We start from the raw sequence: 24,065 nt of genomic DNA on the forward strand, positions 1-24,065 counted from the left end.
AAAGTTTTGGCTTCAAGCACCATTAAAAATTAGTCTGAATTACGTGAATTGAGGTTGTAGACTTTCAACAAATGTTCGTAATTGAAATGTTGTGGACTTTAAATATTGAGATTTATGCAGATGATTCCTGCAAGAAGATTGAAATAATTTGACTTTCTGATGATTTTAATATAATTCCTGATCATAGATTTTAAAATAAATCAAGCAGTGCTGAAATGCTGTTTGATTTAAATGTATTTTACAGTTCACTGAATGCGTCGATATACCACACAGATGCCATTGGTTACGTTATTCAAAGGTTGAACCCCTTTGCTACCAAGTGCCACTATAACGGACCAGCCCCGCTGATGGGTTCAGATAACCCATATCAGCGAAGAAATGCGCAAGAGTAATATTCCTTGTAGCCAGAGGAGCCAAGACTTCGATCCTTAACCTTCATGCAACGGCGAACACGTAATGAAATATTGTCTACATGAGCTAATAAAATATAGTACAGCTATGTAATTACAACGTCTATTAAACTAGAATCGATAAAGAGCACAGACTACATTTACCATGAATTATATCGCTACAGAAATTATTGAAATAAATAGTTACATAGGTCGTTTAGTGTCGATAATGTGAAAAATTCTAAATGCTATGAGTTGCATTTAATTGCATCTAATTTTTACAAGTGATCTAAATAGCACTAATGTAGCCTTCTATATAATTGTAATAAGTAGACAGCGAGTCTTTATGCAAAATAAAAATTTTCTGCCTAATTTACAATAAACTAGAATGAGAAGTACATAGAAAATATTAAAATCTGTTGTCTACCAATAAATTATACTATCTATAAATCAGAAATCAATTATCATATGGAGGTCGAAACGAATTAATTCTTGCACACTCGATTGAATAGTTAAAAGATTGTTTTTCTTATAGATTCATAAACGTCGTGTCTGTAAAGTCAAAGAATTTTCCATTGTGTGCCAAGAGACGGTGTAGTGGAACACGTCACCCACTGATAAAATATTATATTATTGCGTGGACATTAACATGTCATCACAAGACTGTTAGTGTTTCTGCAAACTGTGATTTATATGCACGAATTATTCAGGCAATATAGAGTTACGTAAAGAAAATCGTGCACTTTGTATATCGGAGTATTCGCCAATATGTGATGTTTTTGTTTTTCCCCGGGGACTCCTAGGCCACGGGAAAGGCCGCGGGAAGTAAAAGTATTTCAACTCCGAGTGTTGTGACTTGTGCCCGAGTGGCCAGCTCGATAGCTACCACACGAGACCGGAAGGAACTGCGACGACTCCTACTGCTGGGTCTACCTGGACTCCGACATGTTTATCTACTGATGAGGTTAGATTGTTTATTTATTTATTATTGCTTTAAACCGATTGGTTTATTTAATAAGTACAGTGTTACATTGTTTTTATATTCTATTGAATACTATAAAATTTTTGGGTAAACTTTACCGGACTCAAAATTAGTACCTTTCTCCTACGAATTATGATGTATTTGGTATGTGATCCAGTAGATTTGTACCCGGCGGATATAGATCGAAGTCTCGATCCTCTAGGATCAATAGTTGAGGAGTTATAGTCGCTTAAAGTTGAGCATTTTTGACAGGTAAGGGCGCCGCCATATTGGTTTGTAGTGACGACGGCGAGCCGCTAATCTTGTCGGCCCCCGCCTCCCCGCTCGACCTAATCCTAACCAACTTAGCAAGCGACGTGCGACCGTCACTACAAAGCAATATGGCGGCGCCCTTACCTGTCAAAAATTCTGCAGATTGCTCAACTTTAAGCAAGCATAACTCCTAAACCATTGATCCTAGAAATTCGAAACTTCGATCTGCATCCGCGCCGTGTACAAATTTACTGGATCATTTTTTAATAAGTGCATAAAATATGAATTCATTAAGGATTGCAGACAAACCTACATATTCTTAACATATCACATTCTAAAAATTGTTGGGAGTATCATTTTTTTGAAGTACTGCTAAATAGCAACTTCCTTTCAAGTACCACTATGTACACTTATACTTTAAAGATTGTAAAAGGTATTTATACCTAGCATAAACGTCGGTGGAGAATTTTGAAGTGCCTAGAATAAAGCTAACAGTACTTACGTGCAAATCATTGCAGAACATACAATAATAAATAATTCTAACACAATTTAAAATAAACAATTGAATTTACAATTCCAATGGAGATATATTCTAGCAAATGGATATTTTTTTTAGTAGAAATTCTAATCATTGTGGTTGTACAACAAATAAGTCAAGGGGTTTAATTGTACAGCAGGTAGACGTCTATATGTATAACGAGATCAAGAAACTGTTTTGAAACATTGTAAATATTTTACGTGACAACAAATTTACAGAAACTTGTCAAATATCTATTGAACAAATTTCTATTATATTTTATTGTAGTATAATCGAGAAACTCAACTTCAATCAATAAATTTTATTTAGGGAAAATTATGTTCAAAGTTATTGTTACGAAACAGACACTTCAGACAGAGTTGGGCAAAAATTTAATCAACGATTAACGAACTTCATCAATCGATTGAATCAATCGTCGATATTTCAATGATTACCTTTTCTAATCGTACACATTAATTAATCAATCTTGATGAAAATTTTAATCGATTAATGCCCAACTCTGACTTCAGATGCATCGAGAGATAATAGATGACGATCGTCGCGGTAAAAGCATCGACGAGACTGGGTCGAATTGGATAGGTAGCTGCCATTTCGCTTCTATCAATCCTCTTCGGGCTGGTAGTCCCTGGTGACAATAATTACCAAGCGAAACGACCTTTAAAGGCCGCGTGCACGGCGCACGGGGTAAAAGAAACGCGAACGTAGGAAGAAGGAGAGATTAGTGTCACGACGTTAACGCGATCAGCGCCGTCAGCGGGCCGCAGCCGGGCCGGGCTCGGGCCCCCGGATGGCGTTGTAAATCTGCCGTAAGTTATGCGCGACCGGGAGGGCCGGTCGGCCGGTCGGCCAGCGCCATTAAAGCAGGTTATGCCCGTTTCAAGTGGAAAATCATAAGCACCGCAAATACGCCGTTATTACTATAGACGCGCCACGAGCACGCCACTTACTTTGTAATCATGACTAATGCATAATGCAGTAGCCGGTGTGCCCGTGCGTGTGCGCGTGTCATTCACCGGGCCTCTATGTGGGTGAGTGCGACACCGTACGGGACGGTGCACCATAAAACTGGGGATAGGTGGACGAAACTGCATTTTTACTTCTTTTGAAATCGGGGCTTCAAAGAGTTCAATCGGTCATCGCCAGGTACATTAGAATCAATCAATTATAAAATTGTATATAATGCCTTCTGTTTAATCATACTTATATGTGTTTATTAATTAATTTTTAGTGTGAATTAAAAGAGTAGAGACAGATTGAAAATATTCAAGAATATCAATCGACGAAATTATATAACATCATATATTATAATATTTTCAACGTATTACAATTGAAGGGGTGGATGGATAAAGATGTCAAGTAATAAATTGTTTGTTTTCTGTAAAAGAGTTTTTAGCGAGGTATGTTGTCCTTTTTTGATGAATGAAGATAATAACACAAATATATTGTTATGGTACAAATTTTTGCTAATACAAAGAAAGATAATAATTATTTTTATTCATCAAAAACGAACAACATATTTTGTTCAAAACTCTTTTACAGAAAACAAACTTGACACCTTTACCCATCCACCCCTTTAATTATTAGTGGAGGCAGTAAATTTATATTCAACTCCTGGATCTTGCAATAAAAAATGTTGTTTCCTTTTCTAATGGGTCCAATAGGTTGATGAGCATATAGTAATATTTTCCAATTCTTCCAGTGGTTTCACTTTGTTTGTCTAGAAGTAAATAAATGACTCCAGCTTCTTCGTACCGAAAAGGATTAAAATAATCTATGAATATTAACGAATGATGAGATCATACGTAACAAGAAAATGCATAAAGATGAATAGATCTGATTGGTACAGCGAATAGAATCGAAGAATTACGTCAATTTAGCGAAACTGAGGACACAGAACAAATGATTGTAACTTCGAAGTAGGTGAAGGCACTCGGAGCACGCGAGGAATCATCCTCAGGGAAAGAACGTTGCGACGCTACTATGCAGAACGAGTCCCTGCAGCGTGAAATATGGCCGCGTTGAGGTCATCGTTATGCGACGGCCACACAGCTGAAATTACAGACGATCTAGAGTGCTCGAATATCATCTCGTTTGCAAATTTTAAGTGACACCCGCTATGAACGGCACAAACCGTACGAAAATATCTATGAAAACTCGAAAATTCTTCATGCATAATTCTGGGCTTCTTTTAAGTTCTTTGGATGTAATTTTCACAGTTCCTGTTGAATGGTATCTAATTTGCAATGTGTTTTCAAAAGGATTCTTCAGTTGCAATAATACTGAGTGTTGCATCAGTCGATGTTCCAATTATGGGGTTTAGAGGCTACCGATGCTCATGAATTTTGATAGTTTTGTATGATTATTTTAAATGAACATAGAAACAGAGAAGTGGAAAGCGATTATTATTTAATGTAAAACAAGGTTGATTGAATTAAGGAAACAGAGGAGTATAACATCAATATTTAAATTCAAATGTTTTCAAAAATTAAGTAACATTTATACACGTATTAATACGCATTTGTTATTCGGTACTCACGTTGGTTGTTTATGTTACCTTCCACTCTTATTGACATAGTTTTATTGACGAGTAAAATTAAAAGTTTATTTTGTAAATGTTTTCCGAAAAATTGACGGTACTCAAACTATTGTAACATCATGAAGAAAAATAGTGCAACATGTTTGACTAGGTCGTACCTATTAAACATACGCAAAATTAATTTTATCTTCTTCACATAACAATTAATAACAAAAATTGTCCCAGTCAGTCTCCAGTGCAAGTCAGTGCAAGACTTCTAATGTCTTTACGAGTTTGTATTTGACCAATTCATTTTTGTCGTAAAATAAGAATGAAAATCCGCAGTCTAAGAATAGGTTTGTGGTGGTGTAACTATATAATTAATCCTGAACGAACTAGCATCGTGTCAACAAATTTCATGGACGACAGGTTGAAAGATTTGCAAGGGCTGGCAAATTCGCTGGGTTCCAAGTTCATTATCATCATAACGAGATCGCCAGGTGGGGAGGAATGCTTGCTTCGGCTTGTGCTCCCGATCGCGATCGGCCTAACTCAGCATTCTTATCGAGTGTTCCGCGGCCGCGAACCAGCGAATGCACGATCCGATCGAGAACTGACGACCGACCGCATAATAAGACCACGTATTCTTCCCGTCGAGGCGTAACCTTGGTCGTGCGGAGAATGGTCGAATCAGCTGTTTCAGGTGGAAGGCCTCCCGTGGTACACAATGGGCTATCACGTGACTGGCAAGCGTTTATTAGCCGACGTGAGACGAGAAAATGGGCGATGAAAGAAAGGGGAACGATACAATTTATTATGGTTACGGTTAATTAACACCCCTTCAAGTACACGTGGCCGTGACGCGGTCGGGTGCAGCTGGAATGCGGGTTTCGGAAGCACGTGGTGATCATTCAAGTTCAGACTTCAACATTCATTACCTTCTCGAGGACTTTGCTATTGGCCCCCCGGAACTACCACATTTAATAATGATTAACTCGTAAAATAAAAGTAGAGACCATTTATGAAATAGCATACACTCATTTTTGAACATTTTTTCGATTTTTATCATTTGGTGGTATCATGAAAATTTATTTTAAATTTAAATTGTTAAGCATAAATGTAGTGCTTTAGCAATAAAATGTCAAAAGTTTGGAATAGATTAGAATAGATCTGCGAAAATAATGATACCAATTAGAAACACAGATAAAATTTCTTTTATTCATTTAATTGAAGTTATTGGTGCCCACTGTGATATTACGTTGCATTACAAAATACAAAGTTTAGAGAACATTTATGAAATAGTATACATTAATTTTTAAACATTTTTTTCGATTTTTATCATTTGGTGGTATCATGAAAATTTATTTTAAATTTAAATTGTTAAGCATAAATGTAGTGCTTTAGCAATAAAATGTCAAAAGTTTGGAATAGATTAGAATAGATCTACAAAAATAATGATACCAATTAGAAACACAGATGAAATTTATTAAATTTATTTAATTGAAGTTATTGGTGCCCACTGTCATATTACGTTGCATTACAAAATACAAATTTTGTGCCTGCATTACAACAAATGGAGTGAAATAGAAATTCATGTTCTTTCTTAACATATCTAATAGTTTGATAATAATATAACAGTACATTTATAAATTCTTCTAATATTTTTACTGTTTTAAATTACACGTACTCATCTGTGACATAAATGCATAAAATCCGCTGTCTAGTTACAGCAAATCTAGTTGTACTTAATTATAATAGCGTAATATACATATCAGATTGGACTTGGATAATGATTTTCTTTTTGGACAACCGTAAAAACAACAATTTACATTTCGTTACAATCGCCTATCCAGTACAAAAAAGTTGAACGTACGCGGTATCACGTATGACTATCCAGTTTTGTTAGAATCGAACGAGTTTATGGATATTTAGTAGTTTCTTTGATGGAAATGATATTGCAGTTCTGCAGAATACTGTGCCTTCGTTACCATATTCGAGTTCGATGAATTTATTAACTGAAACTGTACCAAAGTTTCATCTTGCAGCTAATAATGACTTCATCAAGAAATCTTACGGTTCTGGAAAATCTTGATGCAATCTTCCCTTTTTTTTTTTATAAACATTAATCTCAGCATGTGATTGCTTATTTTGACGTGCGTTTCATTTCTTTAGCATACCTACATATTCATAACGAATGTTCTATGTATAGTAAAATTAGATTAGCAATCTAGTTGATTTACTGACGACAGCATATTAAAAGTAATTACTTTTTGTTTTATCAGAGAACTGTTTCAGTAGGACATGCAATATTGTACATAATACATTTTTAAATGCTTTCGGCGCAACAGTTCGGTTGCTTATTACGAATTATAATACAATTATAATACAATTCTAATTATAATACAATTTGCTGTTGATAAAAAATGTATTAAAGCGCAACGGTTACTCAGAAAATTTTACGTCAAACATCATCAAATTCTTATATTCAATCATTCAATAGTTCTGTTTTTTTTTTTTTTAATTATTATAACATATTTACTTTACAGACGCGATTCAAATAAATCTTGAAAAAGATCCAAACTAGGATCGAAACGTTGATTTTGTTTGACAATTAGCAAAATTACTTTATAATTCGTAATAAACGAACGAACCGTTTTGCGCCGAAAGCATTTAAAAATTTATTAACAGCAAATACGATCGATAGAAGAAACATATTTAAATATTGTACATAATTGTTTGCAAATAAGCTTATATGAAATACTGATTTACGCAGAGTGATAACACAACTAGCATTTGGAAATTTGAATAATATAAATAATATGTTGCACAATAGTTTCCTACAGAGATGTTTCACTTTGTTCTTTAACTCTTATGCAAACTATACGAGCTTTCACATTATACTGGCTTCATTCTTGATTGTATTCAACTTATTGTGTTAACACGTTTCTCCACTATTTTGTTTACTAATTCGTCTATCTTCGAAAACATTATGTAAGTGCTCACTTTAACGTGTTCAAAGCGAAAAGGAATAAGGCGTAGACACGAACAAATATTTACAGACTGCAGTCATGACTGTGAATAACTGTAAGTTTTTCTGTCGAAGCATTCGCCGTTGTTTATTATCGCTTTAAACTATCTTCGGCGAATTTTGTATTATTCATTTGTATAATTCATGTAACGTTTGGAATGACTAGACTGCGCATCGTATGAATTCGTTAATGAATATGTAAAATGTGAATCGGCAAACATGTTTGAAAAATCGTACGTACACTGTATTATTTATTACAATATTATTTATTTAACTCCTGTTTCTTGTAAGTGATGCAGAAAATGCCTATTTTGTATAAAAATTCAGAGTATGATTACGACATCATTGCTTCGTTTCTAAAATTAGTAAATTGTTATTACCTTCAGTTGTTGGTTTGCGGTAAGTTACCGCCGGTAACAGCCTAAATAAATAATATTGACCTCATCACACTTCGTTTTATTGTTTCACACGAACGAGTTGAATAAATATTAACATATGTACAAAAACATGATGAACTCGTTTCGTATAAAAGCGTTTAAAAAGTACTAACTGATAACTAATATTGCAAGAGTCTAGCTTAAACATTCTTCAGCAGACTGAGTAGACGTTACCAATTTTACAGGACTATAATCACAGAAACCAATGGAAAAGAGAAATTATATAAGTTCCTACGTAAAGAGAAGTCTAACTAAGAAGACTGATCATGCGATGATGGCTTGAAGAAACCCAAAAAGAAAAATACCTAAAGAATGGAGACATAACAATGGTCAAGCTGCTGCACTTTCAACAAAAATGCACTATAGAGCTGTAGAAAAAACAAACTTCCATCTGCTCCGAATTGCACAAACAGTGCGCAAGGCTTCAGGAAGTGCACGCACAACAGTGCACCATTCTGTCAGTGGCAGACAGCATGCGGTGACCTACGGGACCCATGGTGTGGAGCAGGCTGCATCAAAAGTGCATACAGGGTGTTCAACTAAACTCCAATACTGGGTCATTCAGAAAGTTCGTAGCCTGACACATAAATGATATTGGCAGCAGCAAAAACATATCGTTGTTGAAAACATCCGTCCTTGATGTGAACATACCATACATTCCAAATCGATCTGTCAAATAGATTGCTTCAGGCAGCTGATTAAAGTAGACGTGTTTGCTTTGGTTAGAAAAATGGAAAATTTGAAAAATTGTGTAGTCATTGAATATTTATATAAAAAAGGATTAAGCGGAAAGGTGAATGTGTTAGGGGACAGTGCTCCTTCGTATGCAATGGTAGAAAAATGGGTTGCTCTATTTAAACATGGTCGTACAGACATTAATGATGATCCACGTTCAGGACGTCCAAGAACTCCAACCAGTTCAGAAATGATCGATGGCCATAGGCATCTCAACTGGATCAGTTCATGAGATCTTATGAATTAGGTATGAGAAAGCTATTGACAAGATGGGTGCCGCATTCGTTAAATTCGGATGAAAAACGCATTCCCGTGAAATGTTCTCAACAACATTTGGATCGTTTGCAAAACAATAAAACTGACTTTGGATGAGACTTGGGTTTACCACTATGATCCTGCATTGCGACAACAAACCGCAGAGTTGACTGAGCCCGGTTGTTCAGCTACAAAGCAGCCAAAGTGGTCAAAATCGACAATGAATGTCATGGCGTTCGTTTTTTGGGATGCGAAAGGAATTTTGTTAATTGATTACCTTCAAATCAGGGAAACAATAACAGGAGAGTATTATTCAAACCTTTTGGATCAACTGGATGCACAAATTCGAGAGAAAAGACCTGGCTTAGCGAAGAAAGAAGTCATTTTCACCAGGACAATGCATCGGCTCACAAAGGTGTTCTTGCAATGGCTAATTTGAAGGAGTTACGCTATGAATTGTTGCAGCATCCACCATATTAACCAGACCTGGCCCCCTCTGACTTCCATTTGTTGCCAAACCTCAAAAAATTCCTACGTGGCAGGCGTTTTTCATCAAATGAAGAAGTTATAGCAGCCGTAGATGAGTATTTTAGAGGTCTCGAGGAAAATCATTTCAGAGATGGAGTAAGTGAATTAGAAAATTGCTGGAAACCATCTATTGAGCTTAAGGGAGAATATACTGAAGAATAAATGTATATTGATTCATTATTTCATGTCATTTCATTGTTAGGCTACGAACTTTCTGAATGACTTGAAAGAATGAGACAGAAATTCAAAACAACGATGTTATTGAGGATCAAAGTTGATCAGCACCCAGAATGTCCCAGAACAGAGCCTCTGTCTTTGTCTCTCGGACAATACATCAGTATCTCTTTCCACCACGTCCATCACTCTCTCCGTTCGTATAACAAGAGCTGATGTAAATTGGGCATGCTGACAAAACGACGGTTCGGATAAATCGCGTCCCACCGTGTATCTGAACGGAAAAAGCGAAGGAAGCGGATTGAAAGGAGACGCGAGATGCGTTCCTGCGTGACGTAGCTTTCGCAGGCCATCACGCATATGTTACCCTCCGCAAGGGGCCCCATACGCGCCTACAATGCGATCCGCGGGGTCATTCCACCGTGGTCTCTTCGGCTACGTGTACCCGAGAAGGTTTCTTCCGCGGGACATCGGGTCTCCCAGCACAGCCGGTGAACTTTGTTCCCAGCGGTGTCGCAGTCGGACGTAGGTGTCTACCGTTTCGTAAACCGATTCCTAGTCCTTGGCTCAGGGTCGTGTAGGTGTCGTGAATGCTGGGCGTGACTCGAGTGTCGCCTAACGCCGGATGAAGATCGACGACACGACACGACGAGATACCACCGCCGAGATGGAGGAAGTGCCGCGTTGCTTAGGCAAACGCGCCTTAAATGATAATTTCCTCGCGTGCTCGCCGGGTCTTTGGAAACGGAAGTCGGTGGGCGTCGATGCGCGAAGCGAGGAAACGCCGGGAACACAGCCCTCGGGAAAGTGGGGAAAAAACGTGGGCTGGGACACCGTTTTCAAAAATTTAATTTTCGGTGTTTCATATTTCGTTTTGAATATTTTCTACTTTGTTTGCGTTAATTACATCGATGGCATTTTTGTTGAAAATCAATTTTTAATTTTGATATGCTGCTACACTGTAAACATAAACCTTCAAGCAACGACAAAATAATTATTTCCAATTTTTGTACACATCAACTGGTAGTAGAAAGCTTGAAAATCCAAAATTACCATTTTAGAGAATTTTGGAAACAGTTATTGTTTTGAATATGTTTTATTTTGTTTGCGTTAGTTACATTGATGATATTTTTGTTGAAAATCAATTTTTAATTTTGATATGCTGCTACACTGTAAACAAAAACCTTCAAGCAACGACAAAATAATTATTTCCAATTTTTGTACACATCAACTGGTAGTAGGAAGCTTGAAAATCCAAAATTACCATTTTAGAGAATTTTAGAAACAGTTATAGTTTTGAATATGTTTTATTTTGTTTGCCTTAGTTACATTGATGATATTTTTGTTGAAAATCAATTTTTAATTTTTATATGCTGCTACACTGTAACCATGAATCTTGAAATAACGCTAAAATAATTTTGACCATAAAAACAATTTCTCAATTTCTAGTAATTAAATTAAATGAATGTGCCATTAGAAACAACTGTAGATTAATGCGTCTACAAGAAATGGGTCCAAGGGTTGAGGAATATTAATGAAAATTGCCACACGTAAAATCCATATAAGAGACTGTGTTACAATTCCTAGTAGCAAAGCTGTTTTATCTGTTCAGATCGAGCACTGCGATCTACGCGTGGCGCCATTTCCCCGTGCCCTTTCGATGCCGCATTGGCCGTGATAAAACAATTACGCAACTCATTTGCTAGCAGGGGGTCAGAGGGGGAGATCGCGAAACGCGCCAAGTATAGAACGGCCGGGTCGTGGGAGTCGGTTTTTACATTTCTCCAGGATGAAAATTTCCTGTCGGATCACCGCCGGTTCTTATCGTCGCCTGTCCTGACTGCGTAGGAAAGACATTTACTTAACTGTGTATGATATTTCAGCTTGTAACGTAACGTCATAAAGATGCAGAGTGGTTTAGCCTTTTACGATCGTAGATACTGATACCGGTGATAATGGTGTCATAATCTGCGAAAAGTTTGCAAGTCTCTCCTTATAGACGTTACTGCCATTTTCGTTCGCTTCACGCCGCGTTATCGATCCGTGAAAAATGAATATCAACTTTGTAGAGTTTTATGGCCCGAGCAACCGTGAAATAGAAACGTCTCGTGGTTTCTCGGCGATGTGTACTGTTTGCATAGCTGTTCCTGCACTTTTTAATGACTTATATTCTATTCCTGCGTTCTACGCCATGTGTTTGTTCGCTTGTACACGCATTTCTACCTGTATTGACGTTTCCTGTACTACTTCTACCTCTAGATTCGCTTCTAATTTTATATTTACACATACAATCTTCGGATGTAATTTATTATCTTTGCTTCTACTTATACTTTTTGCTACTAATTGTGCGTGTGGTTCCACTTATCACGCGTCTATTTTGCATATGCTACAGCGTTGGCGTGTTTGTTTGTGGCAAAAACGTGTGAGAATATTTTACATATTCATAATTTTTTATCGTATGTAAAAGTTGCGTACTTGCATTCGATATGCGGCGCTGATAAACGAAAAATGTTTCTAAAAAGTCTTTAATGCTCGTAGTCCATTATACACTTTGACGATCGTATTATGCGGCACGATTAGACTGCAGATTTTATACATTTCGAAGAGAAATGAGCAGGTGAAATAGGGCAAGGTACAAACATCACAAAAATTTTTTATTTTGCACAAAGATCTCCAGTTAATTATTTCAGTGATAAAGTAGCGTCGAATCTCTACAACATCCTACAGTACTCTAAACTAAATAAAAATACAGACTGTCGCACAGTCTCGGAAAGAGACAATTACCCAATTAACACTAGAACTACCAGACCAGTCAAAATGACTGGTTTTACAATTTCATTTTAAAATTTCTACTTCATGTTACATTTTTTCCCGCAATGATGTTAAGAGTTTTACAGCGATTACTAAAGGAGTAATACAATGAATTTTATTTTTGTTTAATTTATTCAGAATCAAAATAATTTTGTATCGTGGCTACTTATACCAATAGTCATTTTGACTGGTCCTTCTCTAAGTAGAAAGGTAATCAATAATTTGTTTACCGAACCCGAAATCGTTTATTAGATATTTAGATAGATTTATTGATGTTTTGCGCAACGTCTTATTTTGGCGCCACAACATAAACATAGCTGCGATGTAACGTAACATAGGTATCGATGTTGTTTCACGCGGTCATTTTGTGTACCATAGCCGTTGGAATAGGACCTAATTCTTTTTTATATAACAATATTTTACTAGCCCTAAAAATGGCGAAACGATTGAAAATCTCTGAATTGTTGCAAAAAGTGAACAATATACCAATGGAAGGTTCTGATATCGAGGATGGGGAATTGTATGAGCATGAAGAAAGTAAATCAGAAGAAAATGAAATTGAACTTTACAGTGATAATAGCAATAAATAGGGTAAATGTTACGTTTAGGGGAGGCTAAATAGTAATAATGAGATTATAGAGACAAAGAAAATGTTCAGGAGTCCACGGAAAGTAAGTTAAAAAATATTTTGAATTTACTGTTGAATTTCTGAAGACGAAAATGAAAGTATACAAGATCCAGTTGGGAAAAATAAAAGGAGGGTCTAAAGCTGGAAGGTTACCACTACATAATATTTTCAAAGACATATCCGGCCCCATATTCCTTTTCTAAGACAGTAATATAAATCAATAAATATAAAAATATTCTATTATTACATATTTTTTAAAGACCAGTCATTTTAACTGGTTTTGGTAGAACTAGCTTCGTCTTAACCTCGGTAGTTCTAGTGTTAAAGAGCCATCACCCTGACAAATTTCAGACCACCTGGTCCCAGCACCTGGACCACCACGATCGACCAATAGCGAACAGGTAATTCCGCCGGTCTGGAAACCAGAGTGACGCTTGATAAAAAATGTCTCGCGCTCCGAGGCGCAGAATCATTTAACATTGCTCGGGAGATAAAAACGATTAGATATGCATCTAAACAGGTTAATAAACCACCCACACATCGGTCCCGCGATTGCACACCGTGCACTGGAAACTTTCCACACGCAGTTCCACCGGAGTCTTACACGTCCTGGCACCGTTCCTCCCTCTCTCCCTCTCCTCCACCCGCTCATTCCCCATCTCTCTCTATCTCTCTCGCGCCCTTTCTTGGCCGCGTATGTTAAACCTCGACAGCGAGGCGAGTTACGAGCGGATGACAAACAAAGAGCGACTCGCGACCTCGTCGTTTCGTGCGCCGAGAGGAACGATTAACGTGAACGATACTCTCTCGTCGCTTATGCCATCGATAGGCGGCTAAGACTCTCGTAGGAACTCCGCGAGAAAAAAAGGGTGTTTAGCAAACCGAGGGAGCTGACGTTCGCAGCTTGTTCACTGCTTGTAAAAAGCTTGGGCATAGTCTAGGATTCGATTATTCCTCGACGCCAGGTGATAAAAAGATACGTGGGTGCGGGAGGCTCAAGGTTGATGAATAAATCACCGCATCGATTTGCGTATCTCGATGTGCTGTTTGCAACGATCCAGGGAACTGAGTTATGTTCACGTATTTTAATTAGACAGTTCCAGAGAGATGAGAGTTACAGTTGCTTACGTACACACGCGATTGGGACTGACCGGAGATTATCGAGATAGAATTATCTTGGAGTATTAGAAAGTACTCGATTTACCAGGGAAAATAGATTAGGCTACTTTCAAATGTGCAACCCGGTTTCTCTGGGGTGTTCTGATATTCAAATTACACGCCTGTTTGCTTCTTTGACTGTGATACCTGGTGAATAGGTAGATTCACTCATTAGTGGAGTACTGTCCATCAATTCGGGATTATCTGAAGCAAGTTTCAACTATGTTGGCAACTTCTGGATGTGTCTAATCTCGACGTTTCTAGTCTGTGCATTTAATTCACTTTTTACAATTAGATAGGTAGTTTAAGTGGCTGGTGTGATTGGGGGCAGACGAGATAGACAGTCCTCGTTCTGAGTAGTTGGTATAGTAAGGTTGATTAATAAAAACATAAATGATTAATATATACGGTCCACTTTTACGTGCTAGATTCTAGGATCAATATTCGTAGTTCAAAGTCCAATGTAAGCTTCCACAGTTCAAAGTCAATAGTTGTCCTGTTCTGAGTTATTCAATCAAAGTTATTCTCTCAATGTCTCAATAAAAGGATGGCCGGAATCTAATTCAAGAGGGAGTAAACGTGGACCGTCCAGCTGGTTCATCTTTCAATCATCAGTTGTCAATATAACTTTCTTCAAGAAAGTTTTCATGAAGACCTGTGCAGGTGCATCTGAATTGCATAATAAATTTAAATAGAACCCATTGATGTGTTATAACATTCAGTTGGTGGTCAATTCCACATTGACCAAACTTGTCAACTTTAAAACAGGTTGATGAGGTTAATGAGGACCTACCCTAACACACACCTGGATGTAACAATTCTGAATCGAGCTGATTAAAACTCAGTTGGAATAAAATGTCAGATTGAACAAACACATCATCTAGAGGACGTTGTTCAAAACTTCCTTGCTCGAAGATCCTGTCTACAAACAGGAGAGTTCGGAGAATCCTGAGTAGAACTTGTTAAAACTCAGTTGGAATGAAAATCAAGATTGACGAACATCGACCACCTGGTCCAGGTCCTAATCGTCGACGTGCTCCTCTGCCTATTCCGATGATTAGAGTCCCGGGTGAACGAGTAATGGTATCTGCTGATGGACGACAAAGAGCAAGGTGACTTCGTGCGCGAGAAACGATTAGCACCGACAATCCACTTTCGTTCTCCAGCTCGGGAGAACAAGGCGAGGGAAGCTGGAGGACGCGGAGGAGGAGTGGAAGTCAGGTACGTGGGTCGAGCAAGGGTCAGAGTCGGACCACGACGAGTCACCTGCGGTGTGACCGATGTGAGCAGCCAGCGAACGCGCTCGCTATCATCTCGCCGAGTCCCTGGCCTTCTTCGTCATCATGGCTAATGTTAACTGCCTGGTTGCTGGCGTACAGTCGCACGCAAAACGCTGCCACGACTGCCAGTTGCATCAACATGGCCGTGATTATTATGCAAAATAAAAATTGTTTCAGTCAATTCAAAGAAGCAGAAATGAAAAAGCGTTTCTTCTTTTAACAATTTTCATAGATCGAACCGAATGCAACAATATTCTTCAATCTTTTAATAAGTACTTTAACTATTTGCATGGTGTCATTTTGTGCATTGGAAATAATGAAAAAATAGGTTGTTTTTGTGAAAGGGAATCTGTAGAATATGAAGGGTAGTCGTATAGCAGCGCTCGGGCTTACTTACTCGCGACGGCCGAGTTTCTCGTCAAATCTGTGTCAAAATCAAAGAATTTTCGATAGAAATGAGATAGAGCGATGAAACTGTTTTTAAACGAAAGCGGAAACTTTGCAGAATATGGAATAATTATGGAGATTGTGGCACGAACGTTTTTTAACCTTGAAAGAATTCGTTAAACTTGCACAATTTCAAGAAAATTGTGGTTTTTTCAATACCACGCGCGAAAAAATTTTTTTTTAACATGCGACATATCATTTTTCGTAGATTTTTCACGCTGATTTCAAATCTGGTTTCAAAATTTTTCTACGACCTCAGGATATTGCAAAATCGATTTCTTGAAATTCTCCATGTTTAACGAATTATCTCAAGGTTAAAAAACGTTCGTACCGTAATCTCCCTATTTTTCCCATATTCTGCAAAGTTTCAGCTTTAATTTTAAAAAAATTTCATCGCTCTACCTCATTTCTATCGAAAGTTCTTTGATTTTTATACAGATTTCGTCGGTTTGGCCCAGTGTGCGCCCGCTCGACCCGGCCGCGCGTCTCGCTCCCCGTGGCGGCCTTAGTTCTCCTAGGCGCCACGAATAGCGGATATGGATGTACATATAGTGACTGCTTCTTAGGAAGCCACTATGAAGTTTTAATGTTGCAACGTTTGCAGTAGCAGTTAATATACTTAAAACTGGAGATTCAGAAGAGATCTTGATATTTGAACTTTTAGCACGGTGACTCCTGTGTATCCACCTATGAGTCATGCTTATTCTACGTCACTCATTCGCATAACTATTTGGTCACGAGTATTTTGGACTGAGGGATATCGAGGAAGTGCAAAACTAAAATTTTAGTCAATTTTAGTCACACAGTCAACTGTGCCAGTTAATTCTCAATATGATCAGAAATTCTATAAAACTTTATGCGACAGCATTTATTATCCTAAACGATAAACAGGTATCATCGTAGGCAGTGCTTCATGAAAAAGAGAAAGATTCGAAGTAGATTACAATATCATCCAAACAAAGCGATTTCTCACATTCTCGTTAACGACTTCATAATCGCCGACAATTAATTATAAAAAATAATCCACCTCCAATTAATTACCAAGGCCAATCCACACGGCAGAAGCGAATACCACGGGTGTCCTTCGAAAGCGGTGGACTGAACAGTTCCCACAATTAATCGCGTCACCAATCAGACCGCATTGTTCATCATGGCCAATGGCGATGCCACATGGGCCACGGATCGCGTGTCAAGGAGCCTGCCGGGGTAATTATTCCAATGACAGGAGCCACGTAAACGGATGCAGCCGATGTATCGAATGCCATTGATCGACACCTCGAGCGTCGTTCGTTTCAGGGACGTATGGACGTCATGAATAACTTTTTAGCTGTCGATGGTGTTTCCCGGTTGGAGTGGGGGACATTGCAAGCACTGGTGGATATCATTTTGAGGGATAAAGTGTCTAGCAGCCAGGATCCTTGATTCTGCTAGGTCCTGTCATCGTTAAACTATAAATGCATGCACTACATTAATCAAACATGACTTTATGGAGGCTTAAAGAAAAGCTTGCTTAATGGATCGTTGAACTAATATGCGGGATCAAAACACTAATTACTAGACTGCGGATTTTATGCATTTATGACGAAGTAAGTGCAATTTAATGCAGAGGATAGATTGAGAGAGTTTAACAGATTAATTAAATTTTCATTAAACAGAGAATGAAATTTCTATTTGGCACCTGTTTTATACAATTCGTACAGACAATTTTTATTTTGCATGAAGATCTGAATTCTCCATTATCCCAACAAGCTTCACATTTAAATAGCAAACTCTAAAGCAATGCATGTGCAACATTATTTATTACACAAATCGATAAATATTGAATCCAGCATTATTCCTAAATCCAGTTCGGATAATCATGTTCATGAACAGTCATCAAAACCGTTTCTGTGGCCTCCAACGGCTTCCAACGCCAGCAAACCTGGTCACCGCGTTCAGCTCAGCTATCAGCTAACCGAACCGCTTTGATAGTAATTGATGCCGGTTTAACAGTAATTACCAGCGTAATATATTGCCACTCTAGGGCCGAGCATTCTGTTTCTTGCTGAAACGAGAGGCTCACCACGGTCAAGCTCCTCGGTGCTTGACTAATGGCTGTCTTTCGAAGCTCCGCTGCCATTGTTGTGTCATGTCCGATGGCCGCGTGCAACGCAACTGTGTTGATCTGCGATTCAGTAACCTGCAATAACTGGCGTGCACGAGGAAGGCCATGTCAGTAACACAGTTTCTTCAAAAGTACAGGTGAAAGAGATACGATCTAGGTGTGCTGACCGGCAGTCACATATTGTGTAATCAGGCGAGACACGGGCGCGGTGCAGCCGGCGCTTTCGTCGATAACGTTATCGCGAAATGTCGATAATATCGAAATATTGTTCAGATGTCGATAAGTCGAATTTAAATTCGAATTTTATTTATGATTGACAAAGCGGATAAACACTTGTGCTTCGGGCTGTTTCTTGAAAGCGATTTAGCTAACGGGACGATAATTTATTGGCCGTTTTCAGGATCACGTTTAATGGAAACATTTTAATCTTGAAAAGTAGAATTTATGGAACTGGTGTGTGGTCCACTGGCAGAAAATTGAAAGTTTGTGATTAGACTGCGGATTTGATGCATTTATGACAAACATCAGTGGGTGCAATTCGATATGGTGGTCAAATTAAAAAAATTTAAGTATAACATATTTAGAAAAGAATTAACTGTCCATCTGGCTCCTGTCTTGTAATTGATGCAAACAATTTTCATTCATATCCTTTAAATTTTATTTGAAATATCTCTATTCATCTCTATTCATTATTAAATTTTATACAGATATTATCTAAATCAGTGTTTCCCAACCTTTTTTGTGCCATGCCCCACCTAAGCCCTTCTAAAATTCTTATGGCCCCTATGTAACATACACATCATTTTTAATATTCAAAAACTGAATTGTTCAATGAAAAAACTTAAATATGATAGATTTTAGGAAGAAATCAGTAGGAAATTGTTGAGAAAACACAGTTCTCTAAAAGTACAAAAACAGTACTAAGAATTCAAGAACGAAATAATTTTAATGAAAGATTTTTCTATATTATTTTAATTATTAGAGTAATTATTTATTGTTTACATTTAGCGAGATCCTTGCGCTTGATGCTTGCTGCAAAGGGATTTTATATTAGGTTCCAATTTAGTTAGCTTCAGTCTCAAGTCTCCCCGTTGTGTTATATCCAGCCGATTTATTGTTTTAGCAGCAAATCATTTATGGCACTAAATCCGTATTTAGCTAAATATGAAGATGAAAACGGTAACAATAGTTTCCTTGCACATTTGGTTGAAGTTGGATATTTGAATAGTTTACAGTAAATCCTCTATAGTCGCAAAAGCCTCGGGGAGGTTCGTTTGCAATGTTCGTTGACGGACAATATTTTTTTCAGCTTCAAAGACCGGGCTGAAGCTGACTCTCCGTGTCTCTTTCATTCCCATACGCTGTCCTTCCTTGCGCCCGAAACTTTTATCGTCAACTAAACCACTAAATACAGATGAAATTATATCATGTTTGGTTGTATTTTATCAGAAAAATGCCACAAATATATTGGTGAAAGTTTAATGAAAAAAATAAGTAATAATAAAAAAATGTTCATATTGGTATTACATACATTATGAGGACGCGCGGGCCTTTGAACTGTGCCGGCGACTGCGAATCTCCGCGTTGCATTAGTAGTGGTTTACACCAATATAACCGAGCCGACATCAGATTACTACAATGGAGGGGATATTTTTTTGCATTCATCGTGTACGACCTTTGTACGACTATTGAGGATTTACTGTATAACTTAATCTCTGGACGAGTCAATTTCCGAAGTGCCCTACTTAACAATCAAATTGCCCCACGTTGGGAAACACTGATCTAAATCCTTATTATTGAATTTTATATAAAAATCCACAGTTCGTTTTGTGGGGGTTCAAATGGATTGTTGTTGGTATAAATAGTGCATTGTATTATTTTCCAAAATATCGTTAAACATTTCTGTTTTAATATGATCTCTATTTTCCAAAAATATTGTTGAGTATTTCGATAGTCGCTAATTTACGTTTGTCGACGCAGGATGATCGGAAAGTAGGGGATCGAGTGCGATGGCAAGGTAGGCTAGCAATCAGCAAAGCTACCGGAAAGTTAGCATCCTGGTATATCGTATTCGCAGTATCACCGAGTCACGAAAACGTCTTCGAATTTCGCGCCGATCGTCCAGGCTAACGACCACCGCGATACGATAAGTCGCTAATTTACGTTTGTCGACGACACCGTGAGGGCCTGTCGTGGGTGGCCCATCGCACGGCGTCGTTCCATACGACAGTACGATATGTCCTCCATCTCGGGGCCCTGTGGCCCAGCGAATGCCGCGACATGCCCGCGATTAATTAGCAGGCGAACGATATCGCCGAACGAAACTGTAATCGCCGTGATCGGTCACGCTTTTCGGGATGGCCATGACTATGCGATCCTCTGCTCTCTGTCCGCTGATCCTCGGTGATTGCACTATGTTGCACCGACGCGGCGGCTGCTCGCTGACTGGCAACCCTACCGGCTCATCTCCCGGCGAAAGATTTCGTGATAGGTTGCGTTATGTATGGATAGAATCATATCGTGGGAAGGAATGCGGACTCGCAGCTCTTCAACGCGGCTTTTCTTTCTTTTTTTCGGCAAACGCACGCCGAACTGTATCACATGCATTGCGATCGCTATCTGTGAGATACTCTGCGAAAGTTCCGATGCAGCAGGTTGGATGCGAGCAACTCACTTTGTTGATACTCGATGACGGTTCTGCTTGCTTTGTTGTCGACTTCATCGTTGTGCAATTAGGCGAGAGTTTCAGTGTGTACCGGCATGTTAGTTACTCGAAGATTTTATGCATTTGTGACTAAAAGTTGGCAGCTGTAGTCTGACACAGTATGTAGATATATTGGCTCCAACCTTCTACAATTGTTAAATTGCAATTCATACAGAAAATGTTTAGTTTGTATAGAAATCCATAATCTATAAAGGTGAAATTTGTTTCTCGATCGAAATGGAAATATATGAATTTATGATTTCGGCGCCAGGTTCGATCAATTATAAAGCGACAGCAAATGTGCAATTAATTAAACATGTATCTTGATGTTTCGATCCCTATGTGGATCATTTTCACAAAGAACATTTATTGCGTCTGAAAATAATGCAAGAAAATTATAATTTGGCAAAAATATTATAGCACAGCCGTGTAGATCTGAAAGATCAAACAATACACTTACTTGCTGCGACAAAAAAAAAGGAAGGAACATTTTAAACGAAATTTCAGTTACATATCTGCCACCATGGATGGAAGATTGTCTCTGTGACTCATAATTTTCGTATAAAATGTTCCTTCCTTTTTTTGTCGCAGCAAGTAAGTGTATTATTTTTGTTTGATCTTTCGGATCTACACGGCTGTGCTATAATATTTTTGCCAAATTATAATTTTCTTGCATTATTTTCAGGCGCAATAAATGTTCTTTGCGAAAATGATCCACATAGGGATCGAAACGTCAAGATACATGTTTAATTAATTGCACATTTGCTGTCGCTTTATAATTGATCGAACCTGGCGCCGAAATCATAAATTCATATAATCCACAATCTGGTTGTTAAATTGTGCGTCTTCTCAGTTTTCGAACGTCGGATATTAAAAATGTAAACAGACCACGGACCGAGGACAGCGAATGGCGTGCGAGATTGGCGATTCAACGATATGTACTCTGGTCTTGGTTTCAGAATTATAAACACACTTTCATTATATAAAACTGACCAGCAGAAGTATACATGGAACATTAAAAATGTGGCTTTTGTATCTTGTTAATAATGCAGACAATTCTCATTTTATATAAAAATCCACAGTCTAGTAATATCTTCATTTATAATTAATGCTTTTGAAGCCTTGTTGACCTACGAGAGTTGATGAACACTGTAGTTCCAGAATTTAAAACCCGCTTTCATCGTATAAAAATGAACAGCCCAACGTAGAGCATCAGCGAGCTGACAGGTCGGACGTCGAGATAAGAGCGATTTCTCGATCGTCGGGTAAGAAAAATGGCTAGGACCCTTGACCCTGGCTAGGGTCCCCGGGTCGACAGGCTTAGGAATGCCAGGACCTGATATCCCTCTCGCTAATGAACCTTCCATTCCCGAGCATCCCGTCTATTTACCGAAGGACAGGGAAACACGACCGGGTCTCGAAAGCTCGCAGGTCGTTTTCGACCTGCGTGGCAATCGAACGGCCAAAGGCCAACCGATAGTAGACACAAGCTTCAGCATCCCATCCGAGCGCTGATGGCACTGGACAACCTATCCTTCAAGCGGGTCTCAATGTTCCGATAGAGATTAGAGGGTCTTGGGTAAACTTTTCACAATTACGAAACGAGTCAATAAAAGCTCTCACGGCTGTTAATGGGTTGTTTCGAGGCGGTACACTTTAACCCCACCATGGGTGTACCTAGATGCCTGCCCATCAAAAGGGGGAATCCCATAAAACCGCGCGAGAACGTGGCCTTTACGATAATGTAGATTCTGATTGCTGTTACTACTCTGTAATGCTAGTATTACAGGACTCATGCGCGTTGATATCGCCGAAGAATGCAATCAAGCCTCATTCGTGTAATCTCGGCTGGAGCCAAGCACGTTGTTAATTATGCGATTTAGCCACATTGTGTGGAACCCGCGATATCGCACGCTCTCCTGCTATTTATTCATTAATCTCGGACCAGATGGACGTTACGATCTGTTGGGTTTTCGAGAGGCGGGGATATGATGGCCCCGTATACATTATACTTGTTGCACACACTTAGCTGGAAAACTAATTCGCCGCGAGATAATGGAGAACAGAACCGTTGCCCGGTTAGCACGTGGAATAATTGGACAGATAGTGGTTTGATCTTTTTTTATTTTTTAATGATAATCAAAGGCTAAAAGCATTAAGGGTAATACCTGCGAAAGACTCACAATTAGCACTGACCGCGGAAGTCTTATTTGATCCGTGAACTTTATTCGTTTGGTTAATAGTTTTATTAAAAGCTTTCGGTTGCAGGTTACTGTTAAATAGTTTAGATAGGGCTCGCAGGAACCTATAAACGGTTATACGTTTTTCATTACTTTAGTTATCGATGAAAGTTGAGTCGAGTTTGAAACATTATGTAAGGTGGAGTGGGGTAAGTCCGTCTCTACGGGGCAAGTCCGTTAATTGGTTGTTTTTATTATAATATGAACGAAATTTCTCTAGCTTGTATTTATTAATGTACTATAAGTTAGTATGAATTATTCAACATAGATGCTCGAAAGCATTTTTAAACTTTGTTTTAATATCACTGTATCCCCTTTCATATTTCAGCATAAAAGTACTTGTTTGCTTAAAAATAGATAACTATAAAACTAAACAATATAATTTAATGCAATAAGAAGCATTTTATAGCAGGCTTGATAATAATAATTCTTTTCTTACCCCGTAGCACTTGCCCCATTTTCGGGGCAAGAGCGTCCTAGTTGACACTTTGTACAATACCCTATCGAAATGATAATTTTCAAGCAAAATTAGAATTCTGCATAATACTAATTCATCAGTAATAACTAGACTGCGGATCTTTATGCAAAATAAAAAATGTTTGCATTGATTGCAAGACACAGGAGTCAAATCACTATTTCATTCTTCTTTTAATTATCTTACTAAGGTGAGACTAATACACTGGCGACCTTACATCTTTTTAATACCGCCACTGTTTTAAATTGTACGTACCCATTTTTATCATAAATGCATAAAATCCGCAGTCTAGTAATAACTGTGGCAAGAGTTTAATACCAAGAACGTTAAGTTTTTACATATCAGACTGAAAATACATCAGTTGAAAGTCCAACTTTGCAAAAAC

General features: G+C 38.2%; 1 protein-coding gene and 1 long non-coding RNA gene across 5 annotated transcripts in view; both read right to left on the reverse strand.

The window, feature by feature from the left end:
- LOC143211076 (uncharacterized) overlaps positions 1–24,065 on the reverse strand; it is a 269,477-nt gene that overhangs the window by 105,824 nt on the left and 139,588 nt on the right. The gene's annotated exons all lie outside the window — the stretch shown is intronic.
- The window catches only part of LOC143211081 (uncharacterized), a 33,041-nt gene continuing 9,370 nt past the window's right edge, over positions 395–24,065 (reverse strand). The window contains exon 2 of the long non-coding RNA XR_013009385.1: positions 395–24,026. This is a non-coding gene — a long non-coding RNA (uncharacterized LOC143211081). The remainder of the gene's footprint in view (positions 24,027–24,065) is intronic.

The sequence above is a fragment of the Lasioglossum baleicum genome, chromosome 8, assembly GCF_051020765.1.
Source record: "Lasioglossum baleicum chromosome 8, iyLasBale1, whole genome shotgun sequence".
Lineage (NCBI taxonomy): Eukaryota > Metazoa > Arthropoda > Insecta > Hymenoptera > Halictidae > Lasioglossum > Lasioglossum baleicum.